The 16,314-nt window shown below is 35.3% G+C and overlaps 1 protein-coding gene across 3 annotated transcripts in view; it reads left to right on the plus strand.

Annotated features, from left to right (window-relative positions):
* The window catches only part of Rbms1 (RNA binding motif single stranded interacting protein 1), a 216,717-nt gene that overhangs the window by 615 nt on the left and 199,788 nt on the right, over positions 1 to 16,314 (plus strand). Inside the window, exon 2 of one of the 3 annotated variants that reach the window (XM_010606824.3) lies at positions 14,364 to 14,467. The exons of the other annotated variants lie outside the window; for them this stretch is intronic. The gene's annotated coding sequence lies outside the window, so the exon portion shown is untranslated. The remainder of the gene's footprint in view (positions 1 to 14,363; positions 14,468 to 16,314) is intronic. 3 annotated transcript variants of the gene reach the window in all.

Here is a 16,314-nt window from a genome sequence, read left to right on the forward strand (position 1 = left end):
GCCCCCACCTCCCGCGCCCGGACTGGGGCTCGGGTGGGGCGGCGGGACATTTTCCTCCCGCCTCAGGCCCTGCGCGCCTGCCCCTCGCCTCTGGTCTCTGCGTGGTGTGGCACTTCACCTGGTTACTGATTTCTACTTTTACTCTGGTGTTTTGGGTAGAAAAGTGGCCAAAGTTCACTCAGCATTCATTGAGGTCTCTTTTACTTCTCCGTAGCTTTCGCAAAGGAGGGACAATGGGCAAATTTAAGTGCACCGAAAGAAGTGACTTTGTGTTTAGTCGCTCTTCTGTTGCTTTTTCTTTTTTCTTTCTGTTTTTTAAAAAAACTATCTTACATGTTTACCACAGATCGATTTCCAATGGTGCTTTCTCTAAAGTGGCCTTGGCATCCTCTTAGGTAATGATGGCTGATGACATGTAGTCAGACAGATTGTGACTGTCCTTCTAGGGAGTAGGCCCACCTTATCCTCACCATAGATTGATGTCTCCTGAACTCATTTGAAAAACATATTGGGGACCAAGAAGAGTGGAAATTTCGCTGTTTTGGAAGCTTCTGCCACAATTTGGTAGAAGTTGGAGGCACCAGCCGCCTTCAGCCATTAAGGACTAGCACTACTCTCCGTGCCCTGATAGATCACAAAAGAATCAGGTGTGGATGTAGTCTGAGCTTTGGTGGGAGGTTGCAACCATGCTCTGCTTGTTGGCGTTTCTGGCCTGTGTTAAGAATCTCTGACTGAGCCTTAATAAGCTTTGCTTTCTCACAACGTGTGTGGTCCATGTTGTCATGTAACCACAACATAGCTATGTCCAGGTAAAAAGGACACTTGTCAGCCTCGAGTCCAGACATTTCTTTCACACCCAAGGGCCTCACTGTCACTCCCTCCCAATTTTCATCTTGCATTGGGTCACCGGAGAGCAGCAAGATGGTAGCTGCAAGGATACTTATTACTCATTTTCTGTGTGGCTCTCACATGATTGTTTTCTGGAACTTGAGAGAGATGCTAGATTTTTGTGAGCAACATTGTAGCTGTTCAAAGAAATTCTGTAGTGTAATCGTTGTGCTACCTTTTAGAGGTGTTATATATTTAATGCCCTTGTTTAAATTATGCAGCATTGGGTGCCTAAAGGACAGCATATTCAACACTTAACCTATGAATAATAAATACATACTCTCAGGTGAAGAAGAAGAAAAATAGCTGCGTTCTATGGGCACATTTACCTTAGTAATTTTTATGTACCATTAGTAAGTTAGAAACCAAGTACATAACATTTAATACAGCTAACGCAATGCCATTTGGCTTTTTTGCCCTGTAAATAATTGAAGAGAGAGACAAACAGCAAGAGACTGCTCTAGTAATTAGGGTCAGATCCCAGAAAGCTTTAGGGCCCATTTTCTGAAAGTGTGCTTCCTGCATAAAGCATTTAATATTGATTTGTGTTACAGTAAATGACATTCTCAAAACATATTTTGCTGTTTCTGCTATGAAATCTGAAATCCTATTACTCTAAATCCCTTTGTTTCAGGGGAAAGTTACGCATCCTCACTTGACCTATATAACATGGTATTAAAGTTTGGTAATTAAATCTAAATTCCCTATTGTAAGAGTATCTTGATTATCTCAGAGGCATGTCTGAAAAATGAGGAATGACTAGATGCAGATTTTAGATAAGCAGAGATTGGAACACATGCCTTTTTTTCCCCTTCTCCCTGACATATCTGTTGGTCATGTGGTAGTGAGTCATTAAGCAATATAGAGACTTTATTTGATTTGTAGTTAGTTTAGTAGCAAGTGTTGCCTAATCTCTGTAAAGAGTTAATAAACTCACTTAAAATCTGTCATCCACTGTGACAGTGCCTCTGTGTATGTGTGCATTCATGCACGTGTGTTTTAACCTTCCTGAAACGTGGATAGAAACACTGTTTAAAGTACAGTGATGTGTTTGCTAGTACCAGTTGTTTTGAAACTTGTTTGGAAGGTATGTCAAAAACTGGGGAACAGCATGGTCATTTAAACTGATTTTAATTTGTAATCGAGAGATGTGATTTTGTCGAATAAGGAAGGAATAAAATAATGTAATTTCTTTCATCAGGGAAATAGAAGATACCAATTAAAGTAGATAATACCAATTAAAATTTCATTGAAAATGAGTTTTGCTACCATACTTTTGAAAGTTACCTATACTAAGCTATTCTTCTTGTGTTAATGATTCCATCAGATTGTTTTGGCAAAGTTATTTTGTGATTTTCCTCCATTAAGAGCATATTAGTTACCTCTACTTTTTAAAATACCAACTACAAAAAAAAATGCTCTTAGGGGGTTATATTAAAGAAGATATGTGCATTGGGTGTGAAAATGTTTTGAAGTGTTATGGAAGGACAGGACATGTACGTATAATACCTTAGTGTAGAGTATTGAATTTCAAGTGACCTGATTTTATATGATGTTTCTCCCCAACCCCTTCCCTTCCTTCCTCCCTCTCTCTCTCTCTCTCTCCTTTTTCTTTTTTGTTGTCCTTATCACTTGTCACATTCATTCTGAAATATAGTTTGAGGTAGCCTTGTAAACAAAAACACATATTGTTCTGGGGGATTTTCCCAATTTTAAAATGGTTTCACCTATATCATGATAAGTTAAATCCAGTTGCACAGAAAAAAATTTTGGTAATTAACATTTTAATTTGAAGATTTACATGAACACATTTTCAACCAGTGGCAATAGAAATTTCATTTATCATAAAGGCAATCCTTGAATCACGGCTTATTTCAAAGACACATTATTGTCAATGTTTGTATACAAATATTTATAGAGATTGAAATACTCTGTTTCTTTTGAAGAAAGAAAAGAAATTTTTCTTTTCATGGCTAGATGCTTTGTATCAGCTAATAGAAGTTAACACATTTGTAATCTTAATTCACATAGTTATAAAATATATTTCTCTACAATATGGAAAATTTGACTAAGTTTTTTTGTATGTAGCAGTGTTGTTTTGTGTATTAAGGAATTGTTTGTTTCTAAAACAAAATATAGTTTTTAAGCCATCTTTTTATGCCACAGTACATATCTGAATTTAGCTTCAAAATCTGAAAAATTACGCATGCTTTAATTTGGGATTCCATTTATAAAGGCTACTAGGTAAAAAGTTTTGCTCAATTGAAATTTTGCAAACATTTACCATTTTGTTGAATTTCTTAACTTTTATTTAGTTATAGCCAAATGAATATTGTTAGACAATCTGTTTCTCTTAAAAGTTATGAACCACAATTTGACACATAAAGCTACTGTGTATAAGAACGCAGATTTAAAGTACAAAGGCATAAGATGTGGGGTGCTTTGTGTCTTAAGATTTATGAGGTGACTAAAGTTTGCTTAAGTATATCAATTTAGAAATGCAGAATTTTACACTGAAATCCACTTCATTTCCTTGTGGGAAACTGATTATCTGCAAGTAGTGTTGGATGACTCAAGGTCATGCAAATGTTAAAAATGACGATGCATCATAATGCAACATTGTAGCACTTTTCCTTTGCATAGCTTTTTGTTAAAAGATTCTCCATAATAGTATTATTTCACGTATTGTTTTTTCTAGTTGAGTCAAAATTTAGGGTACTAGAGGGAACAAGAGAAAGTGAGAGTAGGAAAGCACACAATCACTAACCATCAGTATTACTAGATACATCTTAATGTTTGCTCATCTTGACTTTGAATATAAATTCAAATGTGCAATTTCCATATAATACACTTTCAAGAAAAAAAAATTTAAAACTTTATTGATATATTGCTGAATTGTTATTTTTGCTTAATTGTTTATTGAAACTTTAAAATTATTCCAGCTTACTTAAAGATCAGTTACATGTTTTTAAGCTAAAGACAAAAGGACCTTTTGCCATTTCTTTTCATCAAAGACGGAGTTGCCAGGAAAAAAAAAATGATTTTTTTTCCATATCTGATTAACCAGTAAAAATCATGTAAGCAAAATCCAGAATGGAGTATTAAGTATTCAGTAAAGCCGACATGAACACTCATTCTTTTTAAAGATGAAGATTTCTTATCTAGTTTGTTTTTATTAGATGCTCACTGAAGTAAAGTTTATTTTCTCTAAGTGTGGTTTCACAGGTTCACTATGAACCTCTCTAAAGGATATAAATATATCCCTTGTTCCTTTCCCCATTCCCAGAACAGTAGATGCTAAATAAATGATTGTTAGTAGGTTATTATTATTCAGGAAAAATGCATGCAAAATTGTGTTTAGGCCTGAAAAATTTTGTAGACCAAAATCTATAAATATAATGACCTAGCCCAGTTTTCTAATGAAGTTTCAATATAGTTTTAATTTTTCACTTATTCTGTTTCTATAATGAAAACTTTAAAATGTTTTCTGGACTAAGATCCCCAAAATGAATTACATATTGATTGATAAATGTCTAATTTATGGAATCAAAAGAGCCTTTCTGTCCACTCTTCATTAAAGGATGTGGATACCAGAGAAAAATCTTATTGGAGTATATTGAGAAGGAGAATACCACATACAATGGATTGGTAACTTAGCCTTTCTATGCTCCCTGTCACCAGCCCACCCCTTCTGCCAGCACTGCCCAAACTTTTCCTGCTTAGTTTTCCTTTTAGTGTATTTTAGACACGATACAAATATTTATTCATTTAATGGATAACTGAAATGTAAACCATAGTTGAGGTGTTGATAATTATAGTTATCTCTCAGTCTCTGATTGTTGCAAATCAGATGTTTGAAAACCTTGATGTTTGAACATCTAGATTTTTATTGAGATAATACAATTTTTGCCCATTTTGTGGGATATTATAGGAATAAGTATGAATGTATCAGTTCTCTCAAATGGAAGCATTTTATTCTGTATAAAATTAGCTTATTTTAGAGAAAACAGTCCCTGCCTCGATACTGCAAGGTCTTGAGTTCAATCCCTGGTACCAAAAACAAACAAACAAAACAAAACAAAACAAAAAACAGTAATGAAATTCCGTTATTTAAATGCAGTACCTGTTATAAAATCAGACTAAGTATTCAAAAATTGAATATTGAACTTGAGAACGTTATGTGGGATGGATTCAAATGTTCTGACTTCTCTCTGTGTCATTTTAGTGAGTAAATGGTAAATCTGGGCTGTGCCTCACCAGAGTCAGCCCTTGGAGGATAGTCTCACTACTGGGAGTTTGGTCAGGTAATAAACAGCAGAAGATCTTGGAATCATCAGACACACATAGAAATTTGAGCCCGCATACACTCGATGGTAGAAACTAAAAATCCCTTTTTCCAATAGAAATGAAAAGAAAAGTATAAAGCTAAGCCAACAACAAGCTAAACATACTTCTTCCATAATCCAATTCTTTATGTTTGCCTCTTGTATCTAGTCTGCTTAACATAATTATATGCATAGTTTAATTTTTCAAGGAGGCACTGGAAAATAAGCACATCAAAATGGTAAGAGAAACAAAAAAGAGTGCAAAATTCAACATCTAGACCTCCGAGGGCAATGAGCACTGTCATTTTCCTTAAATTGTCTTTTAGACAATTAATTGTTTTAAATGATGCATTTGTCATTTTAGAAATGGAAGAATAACTAAAGACTTCTGGACACTGAATGTGAAAATCTAGATTCTAAGAGACAATAATGCTAATATGAACATTTAAGTTGCTTAGAAATCCACCACTATAACATGTGAAATCATTGTCTGTTGAATGATTGCCTACATTGGCCATAACGTCTATATATTCTAGAATTAGGTGTTTTTGTTTTGATTTGTTTTGTTTTAAGCTGGTAGCTTATTGGAAATTACTGAGGCTCACAAAAGGCTAAAATACTTGTCAATCAATTATGTTTCCTGAGTGACCCAAGCGCATCATTTAGTACTTGACTTTGGGACTGTACTAGGTAGACTCTCTGGTCCCTGCTTTTCAGCAACTCACTTCCCAGGGAAGGCAGAGTAGAACAGTACAGCAAGTGAGTGAAGAACAGCTAGACAATAATATAGGTAGAAGGCAGCATGCCAGCCAAGAATGACAAATACTAAGATATATGTAGAATTAAACATGTAATGCATTTTGTGAGAAAAAGTAAAGTGCTAATAAAAGCTACAACAAACCTGGAAATTTTAGAAAGAAATTGGACTATAAATAAAGGAATGAAAATTTCTTGAGTTGGTAATGAGTATTGTTTTGGGGGTTTTTTGTGTTTGTTTTTTTCATTTATAATTCTCTTGAGTACTTAGAATTTTATTTATTTATTTATTTATTTGGGTACTGGGGATTGAACTTGGGCTCTTGTACTTGCAAGGCAGGCAGCGGACCACTGAGTCAAATCCCTGTCCATGAGTACTTAGAATTTTAAAAGACTATCGTGTTTGGACTTTAACTCCTTCTCTTTAAAGTTTTATATTCAGTTATTTTCCTTTACATTATTTCCAGATTCGTACTTACAAATATACTGCTAAGCCACCTATCAGTGCTGTGACAGGCTGGTAAAGGTAACCCTGAAATGATGACATAATGGGTATACAGAAATGTTACTTTTATCATTTTGAACCATTTGAAATGATGTTTATTTTTCCTAATTCATTAGCCTTGCTTATGGCAGTGGAAAAAAATAAATTTAGGGTTTTAAGTGCTTCTAATTAGATCATTGCCTACAGTCTACACATTGATGATGCCTAATGTGAGCTGGCACTTTTTCAAAAATAGATTTTAGTAATTATTCCTGATCTTTTGTGGATCTCCTTATCTGGTCATTATCTAACTTTTATTCTTTTAAAAGCAGCTGTTATTCACTCCTGCAAATGTGACCAAGTGCTTCAGGAGTCATGTTTTCGTATTGTCCTCTCCTGGCCTCACTGTGGGACCCAGCACCTATCCCTCTGGCTGCCATCTGAACATGTGCTGTGCAGTTGGGCTTCTGGGTCCCAGACAAATGGTGACTTCAGAGAAGGCTTTGTGAAACCAGATGAGATCATTTCATAGATGTCATGAAGACTGTTCACTGGCCTTGAAAGAAAAATGCATCATTTTCCCAGCTCTTCAGTGTGAGGCCATTTCACAAAATACCAGTTATGATTTTCAATGAGTTGAAAAATTGAATATTTGGAATAGCAGAATTGGATGGCTACCATCATGGGATATTGTAAATTTTTAACCCAACTTTCTTGTGGGGGGGAATCAAAGTTGCCAAAAATGAAGATTTTTTTTTTAATCATAAGATAACACGTATTAACCTCAAATAACATTGTACCTTTCGTTCTGTTAAAATTTTTAATCATGATAATTTTGAGTTATAGCTGGAGTTATAGTTTATTTATGCTGGAAGTCCTTTAAGCTCTCCTTTACTCAGAATCACAAGGAAATATTCTCACAGTTTATATAATAAAATCTCAAGTAAAATATTTGGTCATATGGAAAAGTAAATTTTATTAGGAACTTGTAATACCATCAATTTTACTTTTGTCTTCTCAACAACAATTTGAATTCATCAACAAAAAAGCTTTTGATAAATGTAAATGTTTATGAAAAGAAAAGTTTAACAGAACCAAATTATTTTTGAGTCTTCTAAGGCCCTGTCTGTCTCTTACAATGCTCAACCTTGATTAATTGCATTGCATTTTTTAAAAAGTTTCCCAGTCTCAATTTCTTTTTCTGCTTTTCCCTGTGTAATCTTTTGCACAATTGTATTTTTTTAAAAAACTCATAGAATTGGCTATTTTTCTTGTACTATATATAACTTGTCAACGATTGGATACAGTTTAAATTGTCATTGCTTCCAACAAGTTTTATTTTATGTAGTACACTTATCAGTTGATTATTTAGAACTTGAAATTCATTTCATTTATAGATTGTTATGCTTAGGTCCCCAGCCAATACATAAAAGTCTGTAAAAGTAATTCACTTTGTGATTGACATGTAGTTTTATACTAACCCCATATAGAACCAAATCACCTATGAGAAGATGTTTCCTGGAGAAGGAGGTGAATACTCAAGAGTTGGAATTCCACGAACCCACTTTTAGCATCTTTAGAGGGTTACAGAGACAGTAGTACTTAATGAATGACAGTTTTGAACTTTTAGAACGGGGGTTTCCAGAACAAGAGCGCTATGGTTTGTGATTTCAGAAGAGTCAGGATTTGCAAAAACAGTTGGTAGTGGGTTCCCAGCTGAGATAGACCCTAGAGAACTCACTTCTAGACTAGCTCCATTTACTTGTTTTCATTTCTTGTGCTGGCTTTGAGGATAATCTCTTTCCCACAATTAAAAAGAAATTCCTTCCCTTCTCAGCTCACCACTGGCTAGATTATTAACACACTCAGAACTTTTCCTTGCTCTTCTCTGACGCTGAATCAAGCAAGCAAATACCTCTTGAAATTAGTAAAAAGAGAGAAACAAAACGGCAAAGTGAAAACTCTACGGTTCTGTCACTTATTTTGCTTTTACCCAGTCCATTGTTGTTTCACAACCCCGGGGGAACCCAGGCCTTCTTGAGAATAGTTTGACGGCATACATTTCCATTCACCTCAGGTTTTTCCCTGGAATCAACCTATGGGGCACACATTAAGAACTCGCCCCTGGAAGAAAGAAAAGACTGAACCAGTGTATGCTGAAGAGGATCTCTTGGTATTTAGTGTCTAGATTGTGGCTCAGAGGACAGTAGGGTGAAGAGCTGGACAAAGCCCAAAGGCCTGTGAAGTAGATGCGTGGGAGTAAAGCTCAAGGCCTCATCCAGAAAGGGCTGGACATTCCCAAAGCATTTCCTTCCTGCTCCTCTCCTCTTCTGGCCCCCAGCTTCTCCTCTGACATTGTAACGGTCTGCCACTTGGAACTTAGTTCTGACCTCTAACCGTGCATGTAAGAGTGGTAGGTCCACCAGAGTGACCATCACTCATCGGCTACTCCTACTTGGTCTGTCCAAATCGGGAATCAAGTGTCTGACTCAATTTGGCTGAAAAAAACTTTACTACCTCTTAACGCTACAGATTATGATTAAGAACTTGCTAAGTACAACTGTTCCTCTGAATTGGATTTACTTTTCTGATTCCTTATCCAATTTTATATGGAAATTTGAAAGAAAATTTTGTTTGATAATGTATAAGTGTGTTATAGAAGTACAGACATGATGTAATACTTTGAATAAGAACATATAATTATCATAATAGAAATAATTTTGATGACAAATGTGTATTTCTAATGAGATTGTACCTTAAATATGACATAGTCAAATGAGAGGCTGTTTACTTTTTTTTCTTAGCCTATACTAAATTTTAAAATCACATACAACCTTTTCTACTACTTGAATATTTTATTAAACCATTCTTTATATAAAAATTAATCACAAAGGGATTACTTTTAATTTGCAAAAGACTAGAAAAAATGTTTCTTGCTTGGTTACATTTTCTTAGATTTAAATTTTTGTAAGAGAAATCTTAAATCAATTTTGACTGCCCCCTCAAGAACAGATTTTTAAAAACATATAAATAGGTTTAAAAGTGATATAGTGGGCGCTATCTAGTGCTTTTTTTCTACCCCTCTGTCCCTGTCTCAGAATTCAGATCCATGGCTCAGCAGTACAGGATGTTCTTCAGAGCACATCCTTTGAGCCTGCAGAATTTGATTTCCCTGTAAGGTCTGACGATAGCATGTTCAGATATCAGATAAGTACTATGGAGTGATCTGTGTGTCCGGCCCTAATGAACATCTGCTTTCCAGGACGCCACAATAGCACCTTTCTTTGTTTCCTCTTCCTCCATCTCTTTGATTTGAATCTTGTTAAAACCCTGCAAATGGGGTCCGTTTTTGTTTGTTTTTCAGTATGCAAATGCTCCTACTCCCTTTTGGGGAAAAGAAAAGTTAGATATTTTAAATATGAATGCACTGGGAATTGAAAAGGAAACTGCAGGAAACCACAGCTATAGTTCTTTTCTTAACAACTCAGACATGAATGAAAATCATATACTTAGGATCATAAAGCTGGGACTACAGTATCTGGCCAGTTTAATTAAATTCAGTAAATACTTACTGAGCAGGCATCATACTAGGCTCTGGAAGGTGCAAATATGTAATTAAGTCATAGCTTGTAGGACCATGAAACACAGTGGGATAACTTTTAATTTGTCGTTTAAAATTTGCACTGAGGTAGAATATACATGCAATATCTTATATAGAGAGATTGATAGATTTGTGTAACAGCCACCCAAGTAAGTGAACATAAAACACTTCCAGCTCCTAGAAAGCATTCTCATTTGTACCAATAAAAGTTAATTACTAGTCTAACTTTTATCTTTGTAGATTAGTTTCTTATTTTTAAACTTTATAATAATGAAATCATATCATAGGCATCCTTTTGTGTTTGCCTCTTTAGCTCATCGTTTTTGCTGGGTTCATTGATGTTCTTTATGTATGCAGCATTTTTTAATGCTATGTAGTATTCTATCATAGCATATACCATAATTTATCTCTTCTATTAATGAGCACTTGGATTTTTCCAATTTGGGGATATTTTGAATAAAATTGCAATAATTATTCTTGTTCATAATCACGTGTTCAACACACAGACATATTACTAAGAGTAGAATTTGTAGATCATAGGATGTTCAGCTTTGATATTATCAGTTTTCTACTCTGGCCAGCAAAGTGTAAGAGATCTGATTGCCTGGTGTCTTCCCTAATACTTGGTATTATCAGGCTTTTAATTTTAGACCTCCTGGTTAGTGAGTGACATCTCTTAAGAGGTTAAGCACTTTTGTTTGTTTGTTTGTTTTTGAGATGGAGTCTCAGCATGTTGCTCAGGGGCTGTTCTCCAGCTCCTGCATTAAAGCAACCCTCCCACCTCCACCACCCAGGTAGCAGGGACTACAAGTGCACACCACTGTGCTCAACTTACTTTTTTCATATCCTTATTGGCCAGTTGATGTCCTGTCTTGCAAAATCTGTTTCAAGTTTTTGGCTCATTTTTAATAATAATTCAACTCTGTTTTTTTTAATTGAGCTATCTTTTTCATTGATGTGTGATTTTTAAAATATATTCTGATACCATCCTTCATGAGATGTATGTATGGAAATATGTCTCCATTTGTAACTTTCCTTTTCAATATCTGATTGGAATATTTTAATAAATAGAAGCTCTTCATTGTAATGACATTTAATTTGTCAGTCTTTTATGATTATTGCTTACTTTGTGTCTATTAAGGAAATCTTTGCTTCCTTTTAAGGTCATGAAAATAGTTTCCTATATTTTCTACTAGAAGCTGTACTTTTTCTTTAACATTTAGGTCTGTAATCCATTTCTAATTAATTTTTGTGTTTCCTAGGTCAAGATTTCTCCCTATATGATTATCTAACTTATTAAAAAGACATTTTCCTTTTTTGAACTTCAGCACTGCCTTTATTGTGAATCAAGTGACCACATTTGTGTGGATCCTTGTTTAGCTTCTTATGTAGCCTCTGCCAATACCGCATAGTCTCTGTGACTGTAGCAATGTGAGTGTATCATTTAAAGTGGTCTTAACTAGTCTAACCAGTCTAGGTCTTTTACGTGTCATTATACATTTTAGTATAAACTTATCAATATCCACCAAAAAAGAAATCTGCTAGGATTTTATTGGAATGATAATTTTTTTTTTTTTTTTGTACCTGGGATTGAACTCCGGACCTCGTGCTTGCGAGGCAGACTGTGCAACCACTGAGCTAAATCCCTGGCCCATGATTTTCATTTCTCTCTCCCTTTTTTGTGGGGAGGGGGAGGTATCAGAACTCAAACTCAGAACCTTACACTTACTTGTGAGGCAGATGCAGTGCCTGAGCTAAACTTTCCCCAGCTCCATGGAATGATAATAAATTTATACGGAAGTTTTGGGAGAGTTGCTGTCTTAGCATTGATGAGTGTTCCAAACTATCAATGTGATATTTATTTATGAACTTACCACTTTTAAGTAATAAATAATAAACAAAAATACATCCAGTGATTTCTTTAATATGTATAGTATTATAGTTGGCATGGACTCTGGAGAAAATAATTTTTTGAAAAGACAGTATTTGTTATCAGAGATCAAAATTAATTTTGAAAATCAGCTTGCCACTGAATCTTACCCTTTAAGAACAGATGATATTCTCTTTTATCTCAAAATGTAACTATTTCTCCTTTATATGTTTTTTTCTCTTTTTGATGTTTTTTTGATGTGATGACTTGTGGGCCTTACATACTTATTAACATAATAAATTGAATTAAACTAGCTGTGTTTGGAGAATTTTTTGATATCCTTTGTGACTTTTTAATATTCCTCTGATATTGTGAAAACAAAGACTAGGAATTTCTACTTAGATACTAACATCTAAGCAATAGAACACGCTGCTCTCTAAGCTTCAATTCTTTCAAAACTTTTCTTAGATGTTCCAATATTTGTATATATATTTGTATGTAAGATTTTTCATGCTTTATATTTAAAGTTTTTAGCTTTGATTATTGCCATATCCACTCAGCCAAAAACAACTGCATAGAACCTTCAGAGCTTATTAGTTCTGGCTAGGTTACGCTAGGTTGAGAAGGTGGTTGGATCGATGACTTCTGAAGTTCCTTTCAACTCTAAATTTTATGTTTCTGGGAATTTATAACATCCAAGAATCACAGAACATTAGAATTGGGAGGAACTTAAGATCATCTGGCCTGAATACCCCTCTGACAAATGAGGGAGGCTACCTGGAATGAAGAAACAGGTCTAGAGAGGCAGAGAGGGAGGGAAAGCGGCCAGAGCTGGGAGGCCAGGGCCTGACTCCACATCGCTGGTCAAGTATAGAGAAGTGTCTGATCAGGACCTCAGTGGTTTTGTTGCTGTAGTTGACCTGCTTACAGCAGATTAGTGATAATAAGATAAAGAAAGCTTATCAAGGATGAGAGGAAGAATGCAGAGCAAGAAAGGATACCCCATGTGGGCTTCAGCAATCACTCCAAGAAACCGATCACAGAATTGCATGGGGTGTGAATGGGGTCAGTGTCACCAACTGGTGTCAACAGGAATCAGTAGCAGTCACTCTGAAGTCATCCTGTAAGGAGGACACTTACTACCACTAGCATGTTCACTTTTCCTGGCATGCAGAGGCCACATCCCAGCTGTTTTTTACCTGCTGCATATTGCCTGGTAGCCCATCCTCCTGAGGCTGCTCATTCTCTGTGACTCCTGCACTATTCGTGGCCTTGTTTTGTTACTGAATCCTTTTTCCACATTCCTAAATGGTTTTGTTCTCATAGCCTTGGGTCTGAGGCCCAAGCCTTGTCATTTATTCAGCTCACCTGGAGCTTTCCCACACCGGCAGGATAGACTTCATTCTTGCTAAGCTTTCTCTATCCTTCTGTCACTAACCTGCTGTAACCGGGAAAACAGCAACAGCAACAACAACCACTGAGGCCCTGATTAGACCCTACTTGTTGAAATCAACTCTCTTGTTCACCACCCTGACAAGCCACCTTACTCCTAAGCCAGCCACTACATGGTTGGAAGGTTGGCAGCCTTCAACACTGACCATTTGGTTAGGCTTCAGGAACTCTGTTTAAATCAATTATGTGGGTAACCTTGGAAAAATAAAATGCACAGTAGGAGGGAATCTACAAGCCCGGTGTGCTTTTTGGACATAGCTTTCCCTTGTGCTATTTGCATCATACACTGGTTAAGTATACCAGCTGCAAATGTCTTGAGTGGCTCTGTGCCATGCATTAGGGAAATCAAATGCAGAAGAAATTAGGATATAGTAAGCAAATAAGAGAGAATGATTTTCCACAGCTTATAGAAAGATTCGCCAGTGAAAATTCCTTCGTACTTCATTTGCACGTTTCAAAGATTATTACAGGTCACTAACTTTTTGACAGAAAGTGTAATTTAAAGTTAAGTCATCAGCCACCATGGCTTATTAAAGGTTAGACATTAAGAAAAATGGTTTGCGAAATAATTTCTTAAGTCCTTTGAGAAGAATGAGATTATTTTATTATATTTCATTTCTGTCTAACCCCTTAGGATTGCATGATTGAGTAAAAGCAAATTGGAATTATGACTAGCTTTTTTATTTGTTTTTATGTCTCACTTTCTCTGTGTTGATTGCCCTGGTTAGTTCAAGCCGTATTTTCTCCTAGAAGCATGTGTGACCATAACCAGCAAATTCTCAGAACTTTGGGATACACAGAAGGAACTGTCAGAAAGGGATTTTGGGTAATTTAAAACTATATTATCTGTAAGAAAGCCAGGTTGTGTGGGGGCCATTATTACTCTACAAGGGTCATAGGCAAGGTGATATCCAGTGATGTGGTTATGTTTAAAGAATGAGGAGAGACATATGCTTGTAGATAATACAAGGTACCTTTTTTTTGCAGAGCAGTTGGCTTCTTGGTTTAGACGATTCTGATGATTGGGATCCAGGGAATCATCTTAAACAACATGTTGAGCCAAAACATTGTGCTGTTAATAATATTCATGTGTAAGTAAATTGTTCTGACTCTTTCCTGAAACACAGCAGTAGTCTTGTATTTGAATTTCCTTTACTCATTTAATTTTGTACTGTGAAAGATGGGCATGCTTGACACCTCCAGATCAGGTACATTATTTGACTAGGTAAAAAATATGCGTAGTTAGAGATTTTAAAGTTTAATAGGAAAGTAAATTCAAATAAAGCAAATGAGGAATTATACTGGTTATTTTCTGTTTGATCCAAGTTTCCATTCTAAACAAAGAGTTTCTGGTTTTAGTACCTTTCGTCTAACTTTCTCAACATATTATGAAATGTTTTAGCACAGTCTACTCATGTTTTTAAGAATGTGCCGGTGAATTGAAGAGTATATATCCAGCTCTGTGTCAACTTGCTGCTCACGCTTGAGTAACCTCATTCTTAGGAGGTATAAAAAATGGGGACATTAGAGTTTACTAATTTGATTTTTCTTATATTTTAATTTTCACTAAGTGGCATTTCATTTAGGCTTTACTGTATGATAAATTTACATTAATGTTGAGGAAGACAGAAAGAAAATATCAGGGAAGAAAAAACAGCATGAAGGTATATGTATGTTTAATACTAGTTTTTTTATTAACTCTGTTTGTTTGTTTTTGTACCAGGGATCAAACTTGGGTCCTTGCACTTGTGAGGCAGGTGGCAGAATCACTGAGCTAAATCCCTGGCCCTTAATAAGAGTTTACATTGTGTTAAATATATTGTATACACATAGGTTTCCTTCTCAAGAATATAATTTTTTTTTTTTTGGAGGTGGTGTTGGGGATTGAACGCAGCACCTTTGCACTAAGCTGCATTGCTGGATCTTTTTGTTTTATATTTTGAGACAGTCTCACTAAATTGCTGAGGCCAGGCTTGAGTTTACAATCCTCCTGTCTCAGCCTCCCAGAGTGCTGGGATTACAGGCCAGCTCAATGTAAGACTTTTAAAGAAAATAAATTTTAAAAATTATGTGTCTACTACAATGTTTTGTACATAGTAGATACTTAATAAATCCATCATTTGTTGACTTAGCGTGATAAAGAAAAAAGAGGCATACATAAAATCTTTAAGGGATAAAATTTTTTGGCTTCAGGTACATGCACACTTAGAGCAAAAATGGGCTTTTAGTGTCAGTTATTTAAGCAGTGTTCTCAATCTTGAGTTTTCCCATTTGACTTGATCATAGCGTTCCCAAGTTTTCACTGCTATTAAATTAGTTTGCCATTGTCGCGTAAGCACTCATGAAGAACAAGGACAACATATTCATTGATTTTAAGTTAAATAGAGTTGTCCCCTGGTATCGGGGAGAGGTAAGTTCTGGGACACACCTTCACCACCACCTCCTCCTTCCCTGGGATATTAAGACTTGTTGTGGCTACTCAAATTGTTATATAAATGCATAGTATTTTCACATAACATGTGCATATCCCCCCATATACTTTAAATCACCTCTGCTTACTTAAAATATCTAATACAATATAAGTGATATGTAAATAGTTGTTACGCTGTATTGGTTCTAATTTATTTTATTTTTCACTGTTTTATTGTTATGCCATTTTTTCCCAAATATTTTCAGTCACGGTTTGTTGAATCTGAAGATATAGAATCCTCAGATACAGAGGGCAAATTATCTTGCATATAATGCATACAGAAATGAGGGCCATTACAATGGAAATTTCTACTCTCTTAGTATAATTTTTTAAATAACATGGAGAGGGCATTCTTACTGAAAAGCATTTACATTTTAAACGGAGATAAAAGCTAAATTTGTATAGTTGCTATTTCTTTTTTTTTTTTTTTTTTTTTTTTTTTTTTTTTTTTTTTTTTTTTTTTTTTTT

This window comes from Fukomys damarensis, unplaced genomic scaffold, assembly GCF_012274545.1.
Source record: "Fukomys damarensis isolate Sample0158 unplaced genomic scaffold, DMR_v1.0_HiC HiC_scaffold_26, whole genome shotgun sequence".
In the NCBI taxonomy this organism is placed as follows: Eukaryota; Metazoa; Chordata; class Mammalia; order Rodentia; family Bathyergidae; genus Fukomys; species Fukomys damarensis.